The following is a 22,138-nucleotide window of genomic DNA, read 5'->3' on the forward strand; positions in this document are numbered from 1 at the left end:
CTGGCTTTGATTCTTCAGTACCACATACATAGAAGAAAAATTGGAAGTGATGCTGAGGCTCAGGTTGTAGAGCTCTATCCTTGAGAAAGCCCAAGGACAATGCTCAGGCTCTGAGCCCAAGTCCAGGAGTGGCAGAAAATAATGACATTGTAGGAGAAATTTGCTTTCTTACAAATTCTTATGTTTGATTTGTATAGAGAATGTCTGGTTTAAATCTACAGAAATTTTCCACTGTTTTTTTAGTTTTTATTGTGGAATGTTTATTTCAATGAGTAAGTCTTTTTTCTCATTTTTTATCTCCCTAACTCTTTATTAAAAATACTGCTGTTCACATCAAGAGTGAGAAAATGATTAAAGATCAGTAACACATTTTGAGATCTTGATGTTAGAATTTAACATACTGGTGCTTTTTAGGGAAGTTGTTGACTCCCAAATCACAGAACCAATGTGAAAAGCAAAGTACAAAGGTACCCTCAAAGTATTTACAATGAAGTAAATACTAACAGAATTTAAAATAGGTACAGGACAAAGGTGCTGTCCCATGTACAAAAATTTGAAATGACTAACATTACATAATTTCAAAGGTTGTACTTTTTCTCCTTTTACTTGTCATAACAAAAAAGTACAGAAGTTTATATTCTTAATTTGACTCTTCTCAGGTATTAAAATCTTCCTATATATTGAAGACTAACCTTCAGACCATCTCTTAAATGGAATTACACTACAGAAAAGAGGATTCCCCACCCCTTAAAAAAAACCTAAGCGACACTGAGTATTTTGAAAACCATTCCCAATAAAACCTAAATAAAAAATAAATATAAATCAAAGATGAAACAAATATGCATTACCTGACACCAAGTGTTTTCTGGCTGACTATGCAATGAAAACCTATCAGTTGTCTATCTTTCATATTCACGCCAAGTCCTGAGGTTACAGGGACCAAAGCAAATTAGATTTTGTGGTGCAGTCACTCTCAGGTTTGCAGAGGGAAGTGTGCTGGTCTATGTAGAGTGAGAGACTGAAGCCCTAGTTTACCCATGCCCTCCCTTAGCTTTCAGAAAACATTGGTCCATACATTAAAATTTTCAAAATATTCCCTGACCCCAAAACTAAAATCCATGATCGTCTTTCATTTTTGACGAAAACAATATTGGAAAAAAAATCTCCAGCCCACTTATAAATTATGCATTTCATATTTCTTCTTGAATACATGCAGTTCTTTTTTGTACAAAAGAATTACAATATTATTTGTCAAAAAGCATATAAAAAGACAGCTGCTCCTTCTCAAATTCAGGAGCTAATGATGAAAGACTTTTGCATGTTAATGTCTCCAAGTTCTAGTACCTTTTTCATAAAAAAAGAACATGATGATGGTAAATGTTAATTATTCTTGGAATAGGAAATATTATGTTCTTTAAAATCCATCCAGATCAAATGCAATAATTGATTTCCTTCTTAACAACTGATACTACCAAATGTGGGTACAACACTCTTGTTAAGTGTGGGAAATAAGTCTCTAGTCTTCAGAGCATTCAGGTGAAGAGAGGTGCTTTTTCTTGATGTAAATCTCAAGGCAGAAAAATATCATTTTAAAGCTTATAAAAACTGGACAGAGAAATACTACAAAGGTGTCTGAAATATCAAATATGTGTAATTGTTAAAATTGAAAACAGTAACATCAGTTTCCAAGGGCCCGGGAGCCTGTCGTGACCTTCTGACCTTCACATTTAATTCATAGTCGCATTGTGAGCACCTAGTGCTCAGAAGAGTAACATGGACCTAGAGCTCAGCAAGGAGCCTAGCAAGCCCCATACGCCTCAGCATTCCCACCGCTGGGCATTTACCCAAATGACTACACACAGCCCTCATTAAAGCTACCTGCACCACCATGCTCACTGCCGTTCAGTTTACCAGAGCGAAGACAGGGAATCAACACAGACATCCATGAAGGAACACAGAACATGTAGCATACACACATGTGTCATGTAAATCTATAGGAAATTTCCATTGTTATATTAGTTTGTATTTTGTAATATTTATTTCAATGAATAAGGGTCTATTGCTCATTTGTATAGTACTCGTAATCACAAGTAGTAGTGATCATTAAAATCTGAATATTTGGGGGAGCCTCTTCAACCCTATCCTGTAGCAATTTCAAGTTTTCTGGACTAGCATTGAGGTCTTTGATCCATTTTGAGTTAATACTTGTGCATGGTGTCAATTTTTACTTTTCTGCAGGTGGCTGTCCAGTTTTGCCAGCATCAATAATTGAATAGACTGTGTTTGTTCCACTGTATATCTTTGGCTCCTTTGTCAAATATAAGTTGACTATGGGTATGTGGTTTTATTTCTGGATCTTCAGTTCCGTTCTATTGAACTTCTGGTCTATGTTTGTGCCAATACCATGCAGTTTTTGTTATTATGGCTCTATACTAGAGTTTGAAGTCTGGTATTGTAATACCACCCCCCATTGCTCTTTTTGGCTATTTTAGGTCTTTTTTTGTTCCATATGAACCTTCAGATTATACTTCTATTTCAGTAAAGAATGTCTTTGGGATTTTGATGGGGATTGCATTGAATTTGTATACAATTTTGGCAGTATGGACATTTTTACTATGTTGGTTCTCCCTACCCATGAGCTTGGCATGTCTTTCCATTTCCTGGTATACTCTTTAATTTCTTTCATTTGGCTTTTATAGTTTTCATTGAATAATTCCTTTAAATCTTTGGTTAAGTTAATTCCTAACTATTGCAAATGTGATCATTTTCTTGATTTGGCCTTCTGTTTGTGTATTGCTGGTGTACAAGAGGGCTACTGACTTTTGCAGTTTAATTTTGTATTCTGCAACTTTGTTAAAGTGTTTTATTATATTTAGGAGTTTGGGAGTGGAGCTTATTTTGGGTCATTCAGGTATAGGATCATGTCATCTGTGAATAGGGATAGTTTAATTTCTTCTTTCCCTATGTGGATCCCTTTGATACCCTTCTCTTTCTTTATTGCTCTGGCTAAGCATTTTAGCACTATAGTGAAGAGAAGTGGAGAGAGTGGGCATCCTCGTTTAGTTCCTGATTTTAAGGTTAATGGTTCCAGTCTTTCTCCATTTAATTATTGACATGTAATTGCTAGTTTCAGCTGGATCATTGCTTCTTCAGGCAATAGTTAAATGGGTACATTTCTGGAGCCCTCTGCTCAAAGAATTCTTATTGACAGTGGCCTATATCAATCACCACAGTTCTGTGGCTGTTACAGACATTGTATGTTTGAATCGACCCTCTGGGTGTGATGCCCTCATAACTTTGGTTGACATCTCACAGGAATAGACTTTTCTGGCTATTTCACCATGCACTTGACATGGCATCCTTTGAGGCCACCCGCTTGCATCATCCCACATCGCGTTCATGCAAATAGTTTCTTGACCCAGAAGTTAGAAAAATATTCGCGATAACTCCATCTCTGGGGCCTCACTCTCCGTGGTCTTGGTTGAAATCACAGCACCTGGGGTGAAGAAGACAATTCTGCAAACATGTTTTCCAACTCATGTTCTTCTCCTGGATGAAGGCCACAGATGCAGAGCCTGGGGGAATAGTTTTGCACATAACTTCTGGGGACTCACAAGAGGCTTTGATGAAAGGTGAGCTATAGTGTAGATCAATAAAAAGACACATATGCACATATAATAAGATATATGAATATACATTCTTGCCATGTGGGCCTCACTTCCAGCCAGACATTTAGCCTGGCAGATGCTTCAGGGATGTCGCCTGTGATTTTAACACTCCTTTTCCTCCAGCTTCCCCTCCTTGTCAAGTCCTTCGCTGGCGCCAGCTGCTTTTCTACCATGAAGCACCGAGCACACGTGGATGGAGATGTGATGATTGCTGGGTTTTTCCCTCTCTACACTTTGGGAGCAGATCTTAGCTACAGCGATGCTTCCAATCAAGAAAAGAACAAGCTGTAAGTAACTCAACATTTATTCCCATTCACTGCTTTGTTCTGATGATGGGAAATGGCTGAGCCTTCTGGTGTGCCCAGGAATGTAGTGTCTTGGCTGCTCTTCACCTCCCATCATTATTCCTTCAGGAACAGCTCAATTTCATAGTTAGCCTTCTATCTACATTGCTTGATTGCCTGCCTGCTAGTCAGCGAGGACTCTGTTTTGTTACATACTGCTTCTACTATCCAGGTAGTTAGGATCTTCACTTTATTCTAAAATCCTGTATCTCTTCTGTCCCAGCTGCCATCACAGAATGGAAGTAATGTTATCATACACAACCTGAATTTCTAGTATGTGTTGGAGACAAAAAGGCCGCAGCTGTATTTCCTGTCCCCTCAGGCCAGTAGTCTGAGAATTTCTCTCTACTAACACCAATATGTGGAGGACATTGATAAAACTTTTGGTGGCTCATAACTATAATCCTAAGTACTTATGGGGCTGATATCTGATGATTGAGGTTTATTTCTTAATTGTATTCTATAGTCAGGGGAATATAAAGAGGGGTTACAGTTACACTGGTCAGATAGTGGGTGCATTACTTTTCCAGCATTGATACCCCTTCTCATCTTTTTGTCCCTCCCTTCACCCCCAATCATCCTGTTTTCCCCCTTCCCTTCCCTATTTCATATGAACAAATATACATATATACAACATACCAGGTACCAAAGTCAGACGTAGTAACCACATGAGATTAACCATAAAGGGATAAAAAAGAGAGAGAAATAACTTCACATAGTACATTAAGAACAGCAATCACAAAGATAAACCTCTTGTTTCTATATCCGAGGATTGAGGTTTAAACCTAGATCACACAAGAAAATATGTGAGACTTTTAGCTCCAATTAACCATCTAAAAGCTGCCAGTGGAGCTATGCCTCAAGTGGCACAGTGCTAGCTGAGAGAAAAAAAGCTCAGTGTTATGAAACAACCCTTTTGGGAGACTTTAACTGCCCTAGATGACTTCTGCTTTACTTGCACACATACATACTCTTGGCTCTTGGTCTGTAACACAAAGTCTCACTAATAAAGGGCTATTTTTTTAAAAAAGGAAAGAAAAATGACTAAAAACTTAACCAGAGATGTGGAGCATTTCTTCATGTGTCTGTAGGCCATTCTTATTTCCTCTTCAGAGAAGTCTCTTCTTAAGTCTTTGGCCCATCTTTTAATGGAATGGCTGTTTCTTCTCTGGCCATATAAGGGATGTACAATTATACATAATATGTATACATTACATTTGATGCAAATCAAAACAACTTTGAGATTGCACCTCACTCCAGTTAGAATGGCCATGATCAAGAAATCTAACAACAGATGCCAGTGGGGATGTGGCCAGAAGGAATTACTACTACACTGTTGGTAGTAGTGTAAACTCATTCAATCACTCTGCAAACATTATGGTGATTCCTTAAAAGACTAAACATAGAGCTCACCTTTGACCCAGCAATCCCACTCCTTGGCACTGACCCAGAAACAAGGACATACTAAAACCACTAGCACAATGATGTTTATTGAAGTATTATTTACCACAGTCAGATATGGAAGCAACCCAGATGCCCCTCAGCTGATTGGATCAAGAAGATATGGTACTCATACACAATGGAATTCTATGCTGCCATTAGAAAAAATGACCACCCCATTTGTAAGAAAATGGAAAGACTTGCAAAAAATCAATAATATTAGGCAAAGTAAGGCAGACACAAAGGAAAAGAGGCTCAATGGATTCCTTCATTTGTAATAATTAGTACACATCTAGGACTCTCCAAGCAGAGGAATACAGTATGAAAAGCTAGGTACATAAGGTCTTATAGGATGAGACTAAAGGAAGCAACCGCCATGATATGGAAACAAAAACATTATTTTGAGTGATTGTTGCTCTTAATGAACTTTTTTGTTTTTGAGTTTTTTTCATATAATTTTATTGTAATTAATAGAAGGGTTACATTATATTTGCCAGATAGAAAGTACATTAATTCACATACATTGATACCCTTTTTCATGTCTTGGTCCCCATTTTCCTCCCCCCAACCCCACCCCTCATCTTGTATTCCCCTCTTCCCTATCCAATTTTAAATAACCAAATACAAATACATCCGATATATCAGGTAACAAAGTGTTACTGTAACAATGTGAGATAACCAAAGGACAGCAGAAGAGATGAGAGATAACATAGTACCTTAAGGACAACACTCATTCATTCTATGGCTTATGTTACTATATCCTAGAGATCCTTTCATTTAGCGTCATACTATATGGCCTTTTGTATCAAGGTTTTGCTCAATTGCAAATCTCTGCTAGGAGAGACCAAGGTTTCTACTGATTATGACAAATGAGGGAAACCATTGAGCCTATGTTCCTTTGAGTCAGACTTACTTCACTTAATATGATTTTTTCTAAGTCTTTCCATTTCCTAACAAATGGGGCGATGTCATTCCTTCTGACATCAGCATAGAATTCCATTGTATATAAATACCACAGCTTGTTGATCCATTCATCAACTGAGGGACATCTAGGTTGGTTCCATATCTTTTTTTAAATAATTTTTATTGTAGTTAATAAAAGAGTTACATGATATTTGCCAGAAAGAGGGTGCATTAATTCACATACATTGATACTCTTTCACATGTCTTGGTCCCCATTACAATTCCCCCGCAACCCTCCCGTCTTGGTGTTCCCCCTTCCCTATCCAATTTCAAATAACCAAATACAAATATATCCAATATATCAGATAACAAAGTGAGATACTGTAACAATATGAGATAACCAAGGGACAGCAAAAGAGATGAGAGATAACATAGTACATTAAGAACAAAAATCATTCATTATATGGCTTTTGTTTCAATATCCTGGAGGTCATTTCAATTAGCTTCATACTATACGGCCTTATGTATCAAGGTTTTGCTCTATTGCAGATCTCTGCTAGTAGAGCCCAAGGTTTCTACTGGTTATGATGAATGAGGGAAGCCATTGAGCCTTACTTTGCTTAATATGATGTTTTCTAAGTCTTTCCATTTCCTAACAAATGGGGCGATGTCGTTTTTTCTGACAGCAGCATAGAATTCCATTGTGTACAAATACCACAACTTGTTGATCCATTCATCAACTGAGGGACATCTAGGTTGGTTCCATATCTTTGCTATGGTGAATAATGCTGCAATAAACATTGTTATGCTAGTGGATTTAGTATGCCCTAGTTTCTGGATGGTTGGGTAAATGCCCAGTAGTGGAGTTGCTGGGTCATAGGGGATTTCTATGTTTAGCCTTTGGAGGCACTGCCATACTGCTTTCCATAGTGGTTCAATGAGTTTGCACTCCCACCAACAGTGTAATAGTGATCCTTCCTGGCCACATCCCCTCCAGCATATGTTGTTATTAGTTTTCCAGATCCTGGCCATTCTAACTGGAGTGAGGTGGAATCCTAGAGTTGTTTTGATTTGCATTTCTTTTATGACCAGAGATGTTGAGCATTTCTTCATGTGTCTATAGGCCATTCTTGTTTCTTCTTCAGACAAGACTCTCTTTAAGTCTTTGGCCCATTTTTTAACGTGATGGTTGTTATTTTGGAGATTAGTTTTGGAGGGATTGAATTTTTTGAGCTGTTGATATATTTTAGATATGATGTCTTTGTCCGTTGTTTGGTTGGTGAAGATCTTCTCCCACTCTGTAGGCTTCCTATTTAATATACTAGCTATGTCCTTTGCCATACAAAAGCTCCGCAGTTCAATACAGTCCCATTTATCCAGCCTTTCTCTGATTTGTTGTGATTCTTGGTCCTTATTAAGAAAGTTTCGACTTGTGTCAAGAAGGCTTAGTTTATCTCCTATTCCTTCTTGTAAAATTTTCAGTGTGTCAGCTTTTACCTCCAGGTCTTTGATCCATTTGGAGTTAATTCTAGTGCAGGGTAACAAAGAAAGATCCAACTTTATTTTTCTGCAGGTGCTTAACCAGTTCTGCCAGCACAACTTGTTAAAGAGGCTATCTTTCTTCCATTCTATTTTTTTGGCTCCCTTGTCAAAGATTAGGTGGCCATAGGTCTGTGGTTTAACATCTGGGTCCTCAGTTCTATTCCATTGGTCTTCAGGCCTATTCTTGTGCCAGTGCCAAGCTGTTTTGATAATCATAGCCCTGTAATAGAGTCTAAAGTTTGGAATTGTAATTCCTCCAGCGCTGTTCTTTCTGCTAAGAAGTGTTTTTGCTATACAGGGTCTTTTATTATAACATATGAAATTTTGAATTGCCTCTTCTATTTCTTTAAAGAATGCCATTGGCATGTTGATGGGTATTGTGTTGAATTTGTAGATAGCCCTTGGCAAAATTGTCATTTTCACAATGTTGATCCTTCTAATCCTGGAGCATGGGAGGTTTTTCCATTTCCTAAATTCTGCTTTTATTTTCTTTTTCAGCGTTTTAAAGTTTTCATCAAAAAGATCCTTTATATTCTTAGTTAAGGTAATTCCTAGGTACTTTATTTTCTTTGAGGCTATTGTGAAATGTGTTGCTTTCCTGATTGTTGCCTCGTTCCTCTCACTGTCGGCGTGGAGGACGGTAGTTGATTTTTGAGGGTTAATTCTATAGCCTGCTACCCTTCCAAAGTTTTGAATCAGCTCAAGGAGCTTAGGAGTAGAGTCTGTAGGATTCTTTAAATACAGAATAATGTCATCTGCAAAGAGGTATAGTTTGACTTCCTCTTTCCCTACTTGGATCCACTTTATGCTTGCTTCTTGCCTTATTGCACTGGTTAGGAATGCTAATACTATGTTAAAGAGGAGTGGAGAGAGTGGGCATTCTTGTCTCCTTTCTGATTTTAGCGGGAATGGCTTTAGATTTTCACCATTAAGTGTAATACTGGCCGTGGGTTTCTCATACACAATCTTTATTATATTGAGGAATGTTCCATGGATTCCTAGTTTCTCGAGCTTTTAACATAAAGGGGTGTTGGATCTTGTCAAATGCCTTTGCTGCATCTATTTAGAAAATCATGTCATTATTGTCCTTGCCCCTGTTGATGTGTTGAATTATATTAATTGATTCACGTATGTTGAACCAGCTTTGCCTCCCTGTGATGAATCCAGTTTGATCATAGTCTATAATTTTTTTGATGTGTTGTTGTAGACGTTTGGCCAGTATTTGTTGAGAAGTTTTGCATCAATGTTCATCAAAGAAATAGGTCCATAGTTCTCTTTCTTTGATGAATCTCTGTCTGGTTTGGGGATGAGGATTATTCTGGCTTCATAGAATGAGTTTGGTAAAGAACCTTCATCTTAAATTTCATTGAAGAACTTGAGGAGTATTGGTGTGAGGTCTGCTTTGAAGACCTTACTGTATGCAGCTGCGAATCCATCTGGCCCTGGGCTTTTCTTAGGTCGAAAGTCTCTTATTGCCATTTCTTTTTCAGTGCTTGAAATAGGCCTGTTGAGTTGGGTCAGTTCTTCTTGGTTCAGTGTGGATATGTTAATATTGGCTAGGAATTCATCAATTTCTTCTAGATTCTCAAATTTGTTGGCATAAAGGTTTGAGAAGTATTCCCTCATGATATTCTGGATCTTGATAATTTCTGTCGTGATATTACCATTTTCGTCTGCGATTGTGTTTATTTCAGTATGCTCTCTTCTTTTTTTGGTAAGATTTGCTAAGGGTCTGTCAATTTTGTTAATTCTTTCAAAGAACCAACTCCTTGTTTTGTTGATTCTTTCTATAGTTTTCTTGGTTTCCAAATCATTTCATTCTGCTTTGATTTTATTAATTTGCTTTCTTCTACTGGGATTAGGGTTGGTTTGTTGCTCGTTTTCCAGGAGCTTAAGGTGAGACATTAACTTGTTGCTTTGCGATTTTTCCAACTTGTTGTTGTAGGCACTCGGCGCTATAAATTTTCCTCTGAGTACTGCCTTTGCCGTATCCCAAAAGAGTTGGCATTTTGTGTACTCCTTATTGTTAAATTTCATAAACTGTTGGATTTCTGTTCTGATCTCTTTGATGACCCATTGGTGATTCAACAATGTGTTGTTCAGTCTCCATGAATTACAGGGTTTTCGTTGGTGGATATGTGTGTTCAGTTCCAATTTGATGCCTTTGTGCTCTGAGAGCGTGCTGGGTATAATTACAGTGTTTCTGAATCTGTCCAAGTTTGTTTTATGGCCTAAGATGTGGTCTATTTTGGAAAATATTCCATGTGCTGCTGAGAAAAACGTATATTGTGTTGTTGCTGGGTGGAATATTCTGCAGATGTCTGTTAGATCTAGTTGGTCTATAGAGTTGTTCAGTTCTAAGGTTTCTCTGTTGAGTTTTTGCCTTGTTGATCTATCCATAGTTGAGAGTGCTGTGTTAAAGTCACCAACCATCAATGTGTTTCGAGCTATGTATGATTTCAGTGTAAGTAAAGTTTGCTTGATGAAGTTCAGAACTCCGGGATTGGGTATGTAGATATTTAGGATCGTTATGTCTTCCTGGAGGAAAGATCCCTTTAGTAGTATGTAGTAACCTTCTTTGTCTTTTCTTACTAATTTTAGTTTGAAGTCTATTATATATGATATAAGGATGGCAACTCCAGCCTGTTTATGGGGGCCGTTAGCTTGATAGAGTTTATTCCAACCTCTCACTTTGAAAAGTTGATTGTTTTTTGGGTAATATGTGTCTCTTGAAGACAGGAGAACGTTGTTTCTTGCTTTTTGATCCAACTAGATAGCCTATGCTGTTTAATTGGAGAGTTAAGTCCACTGATATTGAGAGTTAGGATTGTGAGATATTTATTAGTTCCTACCATTTTTAAAAGCTTTCATTAGGGCCTGTGTCTTGACAGTTCTTGTGGTCCTTAGATGGTATGCTGTTTAGGTGCCATTTCTTTATTTTTTTCTTTTTTATTGTAATTAGTAAAAGGGTTACATGATATTTGCCAGATAGAAGGTGCATTAATTCACATACATTGACACCCTTTCACATGTCTTGGTACCCATTACCTTCCCCCCTACACCCCCCACCCGTCTTGGTTTTCCCCCCTTCCCTATAAAATTTCAAGTCACCAAATACAAATAAATTCAATACATCAGATAACAAAGTGAGATACTATACCAATATGAGGTAACCAAGGGACAGCAAAGGAGATGAGAGACAACATAGCAACATAGTACATTAAGGACAACAATCATTCATTATATATCTTTTGTTTCAATATCCTGGAAGTCCTTTCAATTAGCATCATACTATATGGCCTTATGTATCAAAATTTTGCTCTATTGCAGATCTCTGTTAGTAGAGCCAAAGGTTTCTACTGATTATGAGGAATGAGGGAAACCATTGAGCCTAAGTTCCTTTGAGTCTGGATTACTTCACTTAATATGATTTTCTCTAAGTCTTTCCATTTCCTAACAAATGCGGCGATGTCATTCTTTCTGACAGCAGCATAGAATTCCATTGTGTACAAATACCACAGCTTGTTGATCCACTCATCAACTGAGGGGCATCTAGGTTGGTTCCATATCTTTGCTATGGTGAATAGTGGTGCAATGAACATTGTTGTGCTAGTGGATTTAGTATGCTCTAGATTCTGGATGGTTGGGTAAATGCCAAGTAGTGGAATTGCTGGGTCATAGGGGATTTCTATGTTTAGCCTTTTGAGGCACTGCCACACTGCTTTCCATAGTGGTTGAACGAGTTTGCACTCCCACCACTAGTTTAGTCGTGATTCCTCCTGGTCACATCCCCTCCAGCATCTGTTATTATTCGTTTTCCTGATCCTGGCCATTCTATCTGTAGTGAGGTGGAATCTTAGAGTTGTTTTGATTTGCATTTCATTTATGACCAGAGATGTTGAACATTTCTTCATGTGTCTGTCTATAGGCCATTTTCATTTCTTCTTCAGAGAAGACTCTCTTTAAGTCTTTGGCCCATTTTTTAATGGGATGTTTGTTACTTTGGAGATTAGTTTTGGTGCCATTTCTTTCTCTATTTTGCATTTATTTTGCTTTTCAATGTGCAGAACATCTTTGAAAATTCTCTGTATTGTTGGTTTTGTTGCTACATATTGTTGCACCTTTTCCCTGGATTGGAATGTTTTTATTGTTCCCTGAGTTATGAATGAGAGGTTTGCTTAGTACAGTATTCTTGGTTGGTATTTATTTGACTTAAGGGCATGACATATATGTTTCCAGTCACTTCTTGCTTGCATGGTCTCTGCTGAGAAATCTGGGGTTATTCTGATTGGTTTGCCTTTATAGGTTATTGATCCCTTTTCCCTGGCTGCAGTTAGGATCCTTTCTTTGGTTTCTATTGATCCAGTTCAGATTACAATGTGGCAGTGGGATGTTCTTTTCTGGTCTGGCCTATTTGGGGTTCTAAAAGCTTCTTGTATCTGAATGGGCCTGCCCTTCTGGATATTTGGGAAGTTCTCTGAGATGATTACCTGAAGTATATTTCCAATACCATTGACCTCTTTCTCCAGACCCTCCTCAATACCAATTAGCCTTAAATTAGGCTTCCTAATTGTATCTTGTACCTCCTGAAATGCTCTCTCATATTTCTTAGGTTTGAATTGACTCATTTTTTGTTGTTTCACTATAACAACTAAATTATATTCAGTCATGGATATTCTCTCTTCTGCATTTTCTAACTTGCTATCAATGCTATCTACTTTATTTTTCATCTCCCTTGCTTCTAATTGCTCATTTTTGATGCCTTGCATCTCTTCTTTTAGATCATGTATGGGTTTCTTTAGCTCCTTGATTTCCATTTGAGTGTTTAGCTCAGTAGCTTTATTTTATTGGGACATTTGCTGGAGTTCAGTCATCTTTTTATTTTTGGACTGTATGAATTCATCCATTTTTCTTTGAAAAAACCTTTATTAGGGCCTCCTTTATGGCTTCTTATTTTTCACTTATCAACTTGTTTATGGTTTCCTCTTGTTTAGCGATGTCTTCCTCCCTTGTCTCTTTCTTTATATTTTCACACTTTTCATTAATGATGTTTAAGAATTGCATTTGTACAGCACTTGGAGGAATCTCCTCTAGGTTTGCCAGTGACTGTTTCATTGTCTGATTATATTGGATGGGGGATGTTATTCCTTGATTTGACATTTTCCTTGAGTTTCTTGTTCTGCCTATTTGAAAATGGGGACAAGATTAATACTAAACACGATTATAGATTTTCAGATATAACCAACCTAGACCTGTGTAGCTGGCAGATACTAGATGTTCACAAATTTGGTTGGTGTTATCACTCTGTCTTTTTGTGCACTTACAGACTAGTCTAATACAACCACCGATAAGCGATTTATACCCAAAACAATAAGCCTCTCAATCCAATCTCTATTGTATTTAAGTCCCTCTGAGCCTACAGTATAATTGAACACCTAGATAAACAGTATTGCTCAACAGCCATCAAGTGTAGATCCATGCATTGTAAGGGTTGAAAGACGAAAAGAGGACCAGAGATAGAAAAATAGAATGAGAGAGGTCAGGGGAGGTACAAGAGGATTAACGTAGGAATGTAAGATTCTTATAGTAATGAAGAAAATATATAGCATAAGGATAACTGACCTAAGTTGATAAGTAGGTAGCATATTTGAGTACAAATTTTGGAAAGTATTATACAAAACTTATGTGTTGCTGCACGATGAGCTCTTAAAGCAACCCGTGGCCTCACAGTGGGCCTTGGGATGGATCTGCGAGCTTCAGTCTGAGCATGCTGGGCAGACGTGTTCCTGTGCTGCTTCCAGGGGCGGCCCCCCGCCAAGGGTCTGGGATTTGAGAGTTTCCAGGAGCACTCAGCAGGACCAGCAGGAGACAACTCTCTTCCCAGGGGCGGGACCCAGCTGAGGACATGGGCTCCAAGGGCGGAGCCACGCATTTCTGATTCTCAGAATGTGAGCTTGGCTGCTGGTAGGCCCTTCAGATCCCTGCTGTGTTTCACTGCTTTGTCAGAGAGTCTGACTGTGGGGGGCCCCTCAGTGCTGTCTTGCTCAGGATTCCCAGCTGGAGGATGCCCCACTCAAGAATTCAGAGGGGACAGATGCTGGCTCCTATTTTCCCACACACCCCACCTGCTGCTGTAAGGCAGGGTCTCAGCACCCTTGACTCTCCAGATCCAGTGGCGTGGAAGGGGAATCTGTTTGGTGGATGGGAGCTGGGACACCTCTGCCTCCCCTGGTAGGGTGCTGAGTCTTAGCTTTCCCCGCCTGTCAGTCTCCAGTCAGAGGGCTGGGAGTTGTGCCTGTTGGACACTGGGTTTGGGACAGCTTCGCCTCCCTTGGTGGGGTTCTGGGTGTTAGGGTAGCCCACCTGTCAATCTCCAGTCAATGTCCTGGAAGAGGGGGCTGCTGAGGGAAGGGACAGGATTCTAAATTCCTTGCCCCCCTGCTCCTGCCACTCTTTCTTGGGCAGGGTGGAGGGTTCTGAGTTAAGTTCTATTGCTTGGTACCAGCTCTAGTTTCCCGAGGGGCTTGGGGATCCACTGTATGACTCACACCTCTGCGTTCTCTCTGCGGGTGTTCCATGGTTTTGGGGAGTTTTTCACTCCCCTTGGGTCTCTCCCGTCGCTTGTGTTCCGCATCTGGGTTCCATTGCTTGCTGTTCTGTTTCCGCCTCTGGGTTCCGCTGCTTCTGAGGCTCGCTGGCCCGGTAATGATGGTTTCTGCACCTTTTCATGGCTCAGAGCCAGCAGTGAGGTGTGGGGGAGGGGACCTCGCGGTCCAAACTCTTTGAGAAAGTTGGATGTGGGCTTTATCTGGATTTCTTTTCTTTTTTGAGTCCTCTGATGCCTTTTGAGTTTGTTGTTGTGGATTGCTTAAGGTAATTGGCTTGTGGGACTCCGTGGTTCTCTCTTTTTGTGAGAGAGAGCTAGGCAGCATCCCTATTGTCTTTGCCTCATCTTCCACACCTTCCCCGGTCCATATCTTTGCTATGGTAAATAGAGCTGCAATGAACATTTTTGTGCTAGTGGATTTAGTATGTCCTTGCTTCTGGACAATTGGGTAAATGCCTAGTAGTGGAATTGCTGGGTCATAGGGGAGCTGTATGTTTAGCCTTTTGAGGCACTGCCACACTGCTTTCCATAGCGGTTGAATGAGTTTGCACTCCCACCAACAGTGTAGTAGTGATCCCTCCTGGCCACATCCCCTCCAGCATCTGTTGTTATTAGTTTTCCTGATCCTGGCCATTCTAACTGGAGTGAGGTGGAATCTTAGAGATGTTTTGATTTGCATTTCTTTTATGACCAGAGATGTTGAGCATTTCTTCATGTGTCTATAGGCCATTTTTGTTTCTTCTTCAGACAAGACTCTCTTTAAGTCTTTGGCCCATTTTTTAATGGGATGGTTGTTACTTTGGAGATTAGTTTTGGAGTGATTCAATTTTTTGAGTTGTTGATATATTTTAGATATGAGGCCTTTGTCCGTTGTTTGGTTGGTGAAGATCTTCTCCCACTCTGTAGGCTTCCTGATTAGTTTACTAGCTATGTCCTTTGCCATACAAAAGCTCTGCAGTTTAATGCAGTTCCACTTATCCAGCCTTTATCTGATTTCTTGACAGCCCTTGCCAAGGTTGTCATTTTCATGATATTGAATCTTCCACTCCACGAGCATGGGAGGTTTTTCCATTTCCTCAGTTCTGCTTTAATTTTCTTTTTCAGGGTTTAACGTTTCATCAAAACGTCCTGTACATTCTTAAGATAATTCCTAGGTGCTTTATTTTCCTTGAGGCTATTGCAAAAGGAGTTGCTTTACTGATTGTTGCCTCATTCCTCTCACTGTTGGCATAGAGGAAGGCAATTGATTTTTGAGAGTTAATTTTATACCCTGCTACCTTTCCAAAGTTTTGAATCAGCTCGAGGAGCTTGGGAGTTGAGTCTATAGGATTTTTTAAATACAGAATCATGTCATCTGCAAACAGGGATAGTTTTACTTCCTCTTTCCCTACTTGGATCCCCTTTATGCTTGCTTTTTGCCTTATTGCTCTGGCTAGGAATTCTAGTACTGTGTTAAAGAGGAATGGAGATCCCTCTGTGTTACAGGGATGGCCTTGCTTGCAATTTCCTCTTTATCCACTGTTGGAGGTTCCTCCTCACAATGACTTCCTTCGAGTTGGATGCACCTTTTACTTTGTGACATAAATAAGAATAAAATCTCCTCACCTGATAATTGAGATCTTGTTCTGGTTGATAATGTAGGAAGCACTGTTCAATATGTTGGGTGTGTGAGCATAATGGCTATAGAATCTTCCATAAAGAACACTTCTCAAAGTTGCTCTTAAGTTGAACATTCATTACTAAGCCTGGGCTGCCATAAAAACACATAACATCAATTGAGTAACTCAAAATCCAATTCATTTTTCACACAAGTGGAGCTAGTAATCCTAAGGTAAAGGAAACAGAATATGCAATGTGACATAAACATCTAATCCATGTTTAATCCATGGACAAAAGGTTTTCTTTTATACACGTATGGTCGTGAAGAAAAAGCATGCTCTCTCTCAGCTTAGGTACATTTCTGAATCTCATTCAGAATTAATTCTATATAGAAGCATAAACCATGGTATTCACATTCCATCCCAATTGAAGGTAATGTTATAACACATTCATTGGCAATGACGCAAGCATTTAATCCAGCAAAGTTAATAGTTTTAAGCATTCCTCCTCAATTTCCATGCTCATTTTGCAGGTTTACCTTCAAGAACTATCAATTTGTTTTGGCCTTGGCTTTTGCTATTGAGGAGATCAACAGAAGCTCTGATCTTTTACATAACTTGACTCTAGGATTTGATATCTATGATGTTTACTTTGGCACTTCCACAGTATGTAAGAATCCCTTCATTTGGCTGTTTGGATAGGAGAAGATTGAAAACTGGTCATGTATAAGAGACAGCAAATCTATAGCAGCACTTACAGGACCATTTGGAATAACATCTGCCCACATTGGATCATTGCTGGAACTCTACAGATTTCCACAGGTGAAGGCTGGAGGGATAAAAAAATGTCTAATTTGGTACCATTTTTGGTGTTAGAATAGAATGACAAGAAGAGAATGGACTAACAAATCCATCTAATTTTGTGGTATGAAAGAGTAAGTACTCAAACACAGTGGGGTATGTATCATCCTACCATTTGGAAAAGGAGATGGAGGAATGAGACAAACAAATGAATCATGTATTGCTCCAAACCTTATCAATAATTTTCTTAAAAAATGAACTGGAAAATGCTTGATTAAAGAATTTATTAACATTGATTTTTACATCATATTACAAATGATGTGTTTAGGAAACAAGTATTCAAGAAGGGAATCTCTATATACAATCACTGGCACTTAGTTTTTAGAACATCATCTGACTTAGGCTAAGGGTTTGTATATCAGAGGTACATGTTAATCTAGGTAATAAAACATTATATCTATAGAGTCATAAATTTTTATATCTATGTAGGTGTGTTTATATTTCCAGTACCATTTCCATAGCATTGGGTATGCAAATACTGAGTCCTCGCTCTTGTACTGTTTGGATCTAATAGCCACATATTAAGGATACCATGTGCCTTTTCTTCCTTTGGTCTTCATTTGTCTCACTCAACATGATTCGCTCTAGATTCATCCACTTCCCTGCAAATGCCATTATTTTATATTGTCTGTTAGCTATGTACAATGCCATTGTCTATATATACCACATTTTCTGTATCCATTCATCTGCAGTAGGGCATCTGGATTGCTTCCATCACCTGGCTATTGTGAATAGTGCAGGGATGAACATAGCTGAGCAGGTGTCCTTATCACATCTTGGGTCATGATGTTCAATGTAGATGCCGAGAAGTGGTGTGACGAGATTGGAGGGAAGGTCAATTTTCAGTTCTTTAAGAAACTTCCACACTGCTTTCCAGAGTGGCTGAACTAGTTTACAATCCCACCAATAATGTAGTAGGGTTCCTTTTTCTCCACGACCCCGCCAGCAAATGTCATTGTCTGAGTTCAAAATCTTGGCCATTCTTGTTGGGGTAAGGTGGTATCTTAGGGTTGTTTTTATTTGCATTTCCTTTATGACAATGGATGATGAACATTTTCTCATATGCTTTTCTGCCATTTTAACATCTTCTTTTGATAAGATTCTCTTTAGTTCCCTTGCCCATTTTGTGAATGGTTTGTTGGGTTTGTGGGGGATTAGTTTCTTGAGTTCCCTGCAGATACTGTATATTAAGCATTTGTCAGATGTATTATTGGTAAATATCTTTTCCCAGTTTTTTGGCTATCTCTCTAGTTTTGTGGCTATGCTTTTATCTGTGCAGAAACTTTTTATTTTTAGGTAGTCCCATTTATTGAGTCTGTCTCCATTAAGTTGTTACCATGGGATTTTCTGCAGGAATCTTTTGAGGTATGAAGATATGATGAGCAGAGTACTGATGACTCATACCTGTAATCCTAACTATTAAGGAAATATCTCCAATTGAACAGAAAAAAAGCAGGAAGTGGGATGTGTGGCTCAAGTCCTATAGTATAAGCCTTGATGCTGATTTTAACATACTTCAGGAATGAGACTGTGATTCTTGGCAATATTCTCACTCATAGACTGTACAAATTTCTTTCCCTTTAGCTTACTTTTGGGCCTTTTGTTCATGCCCTGAGTGACCATAACAAGTTTCCTGCTCTCTATCAGATGTCCCCAAAGGACACCTGGATAGCTGCCGCCATGGTCTCCTTACTGCTTCACTTCAGCTGGAACTGGGTGGGACTATTGGCTTCAGAAAATTACAATGGTTTGTGGATTCTTCCTGAACTGAAACAGCAGATGATCAAGAACAGAGTTTGTGTAGCCTATGAGGTACTGATCTCAAGCAAAGACATGTTACCTGCAATCAAATTCATGGAAGTGTATAATCACATGAATAAATCTCCCGCAAATGTTCTCATCATATATGGTGATAATGAGTCACTAATAGATTTAATGATATATATTGAGCAACTTTTGATAATAGGCAAAGTTTGTATCTTGAACTCACAGTGGGATTTAACCACAAGGAAACATTTCATGCTAGGCTCATCTCATGTGCCTCTCATTTTTTCTCACCATCATGCAGATGTATCTGGATTAACAGATTTTGTCAAGGCAGCTAATCCTTCCAAATACCCAGAGGACTTTTTCCTTGTGAGGCTGCGGTTTCTCTCTTTTAATTGCTCTGATTCTGAGTCTGACTGTGTGACGTGGGAGAACTGTCCTGATGCCTCCTTGGATTGGTTGCCTGGACAAACTTTTGACATGACCATGTCTGCATACAGTTACAATATCTACAATATAGTGTATGCTGTGGCCCAGGCCCTCCATGAGATGCTTCTTCATCAAACAGAAGTTCAAACCATGGGAAATAGAAAAGGGACAGTCCCTTCCCCTGCACAGGTATTGTCTTCTATGTTGGAGAGCACACATCCTGCATAAAGGCACTTCCTAGAGAGTTTCTTAGTGTATAAAAGTAAATATTTCTGATGTTTTTCCAATACACAGGAAATTATTTTTGTTTACATGTCTGTGAAGAACTCTAGGCATGAGTTCATTTGCTGTAAAGCATAAACAGGCCAGTAACAAAAATAAAATATTTTCCATGTTCCTATAATTCATTTTTTGATGTTTTGTGTGGGTTTTTTGTTTGTTTGTTGCTTGTCCTAGATATTGAAGTAATGGGCTGGGTGTTGTCTCATGGTCTATTTGTACTCAGAGCTATCACTCTGCTGGTTAAGCCATAACACTGCTTCCAGCTTTTTTGAGTAGTTTTATTAGAGACAGGAGTCTCATAGCCTTTTCTGCCTGTACCGATTTCAAATGGTGAACCACAGATCTCAGGCTCCTGAGTAATTAGAATGATAAACACGGGGCACAGAATCTTGGCTTGTGAATTCATTTCATTGCAAACATCTTCAACATGTTCATAACTGTTTTCAAAAATGTAAATTCAGGGTTCTCCTAAGTTCCTTCAGTAATAGTAAATGATGATCTGTTCAACACAATTACCCATATTTTTCATAAGTGGTCAAGTTTCATTGAACTCTGTATTAAAACTTTAGCAAGCTCTAAGCGAAGGCATTCATAAATTTCTTAAATATTTTGGTTGGGGCAAACTGTAGTTAAGCAACTGAGTATTGTCTCATTCCTTGCTGTTTATGTGATATCTTTCTTACTCTCCCCCTGTCCTCTCACCGTCCCTCTCCCCCTCCTTCTCCCCTACCCTCTCTCTCTTCTTCCATTCCCTCTCCTCTCTCTCTCTCTCTCTCTGTCTCTCTCTCTCTTCTCTCTCTCTCTCTCTCTGTCTCTCTCTCTCTTTCTCTCTCTCTCCCTCTCACTTTCACTCTCTCCCTGTCTCCATCCACCCCATAACATTCTCTCTCTGTCTTTGTCTCTGTCTCTGTCTCTGTCTCTCTCTGTCCCTGTCTCTCTCTGTCTCTATCTCTCTGTCTCTCTCTCTGTCTCTCTGTCTCTCTCTCATCCTAGAGCTTGAACTCAAGGCCTTAGCACTGTCCCTGAGCTTTCTCAAAGCTGCCATGCTACCACTTGAGCCACAGCGCCACTTCCGGCTTTTTCTGTGTATGTGTTTCTGAGGAATGGAACCCAGGGCTTCTTGCATGCTGAGTGGGCTCTTTACCACTAGCTCTCTCCAAGCCTCAATAGTGGTTTCACTTTTTAAAAGCCTCTGAGCCTTTTTTGAAATACCAGTGTGCAGAAAAATAATTTTTATTTTTCCATAGAATTTTTGGGGGGAGCCAGCCAGTGGTGGCTCACGCCTGTAATCTTGGCTACTTAAGATGCTGAGATCTGAGGATCATGTTTCAAAGCCAGCCTGGGCACGAATGTCTGTGAGAATATCTCCAAAGAAACTCCAGGAAACCGGAAGTGATTCTGTGGCTCAAGTGATAGAGCACTAGGCTCGAGCTTAAAAAGCTCAGGGACTGGTACCCAGGTCCAGAGTTCAAGCACCAATGCTGAGTGAAAAAAAAGAGAGATTTTTCTAGGAGAGTTCATTAAGTGGCTGTGCTATTCTTGGATTCTGAATTCAGAAAGAATATAAAGGCAATCAGGACCTATTCATAGATCAGGTTTTCTGCCTTAACTCTAGGATGTACTTCACTATAATTTGATGGATTTCATTTAGCTACACCCTTTTCTGAAGACCATCCAATTTTACAATCCTGCTGGAGATCTAGTGATTTTGGATGCCAAAAGGAAACTGGAGCCAGAATATGATATTCTGAACATTTGGAATTTTCCAGAAGGTCTTGAACATCAGGTGAAAGTAGGAATGTTTTCTCCATATGCTCTCCATGGCAATCAACTATCGTTATCTGAAGACATGATTGAATGGGCCATACGAACTGCAGAGGTGTGTTACATCTAATCATAGTGATTGTAAAGACATGTACATAAGAAAAGAATCACGTTTAAAATGTATACCTGGCTGAGTGCCAGAAAACTTTCTTCGGTAATCCTAGCTATTCAGATAGCAAAGAGTTGATTAACACCAATTAAAATGAGCCCAAACAGGCAGGTCTGTGAGACTCTTATCTCCAATGAATCACCAAAAATCTGGAAATGAAGCTTTGACTCAAGTAGTAGAGTGCTGAACCTGAGTAAAAATCCTCAAGACCTGTGCCTACACCTTGAGTTCAAGCCCCGGGATCAGAATCTAAAAAATTAAACATATCACTAAATATTGATTTACAATATTACCACTACAATAGAAAAACAAATATCTTTCTGAGTAGATTTCTAACACTGTGATAAAGTCCCTGGTGAATGAGTTTGTTGGGTTGAAAGGTTTATTTTGCTCCCTTCTGGAGAGTTTTCAATCATTACTTGACCTGCTACTTAGGCATCTCTGGTGAGAGGAATCATTGAAGAAGCCTTTCAGAAGACTGGTCACTGGAAACAAGACAAGGATATGATGAGCCTGCGGTTCACATAGCCTGATTCAAGATAGAACATCCACCATCTTCTTGTCCATTTTACATAGAAGTAGGAGACAATGTATAATGATATATATTCCAGGAAGTTACATAGGACCATACACTGAGACTGACTTAACATTCTCACATTAGTTTCTACCTTTATAAGTTCCATACTTTTCAATAGTTCAACAGATTACAAATCTAGACTGTACCACATAAGCCTGTGGGAGTCTATTACAGTGTTTAATTAATT

The 22,138-nt window shown here is 39.1% G+C and overlaps 1 pseudogene; it reads left to right on the forward strand.

The window, feature by feature from the left end:
- Window positions 1-21,902, forward strand: part of LOC150068329 (vomeronasal type-2 receptor 116-like) — a 65,938-nt pseudogene extending 44,036 nt beyond the window's left edge.
- Window positions 21,903-22,138: the final 236 nt, after the last annotated feature.

Source organism: Megascapheus bottae, chromosome 1 (assembly GCF_031878675.1).
Source record: "Megascapheus bottae isolate mThoBot1 chromosome 1, mThoBot2.hap1, whole genome shotgun sequence".
NCBI classification, from domain to species: domain Eukaryota; kingdom Metazoa; phylum Chordata; class Mammalia; order Rodentia; family Geomyidae; genus Megascapheus; species Megascapheus bottae.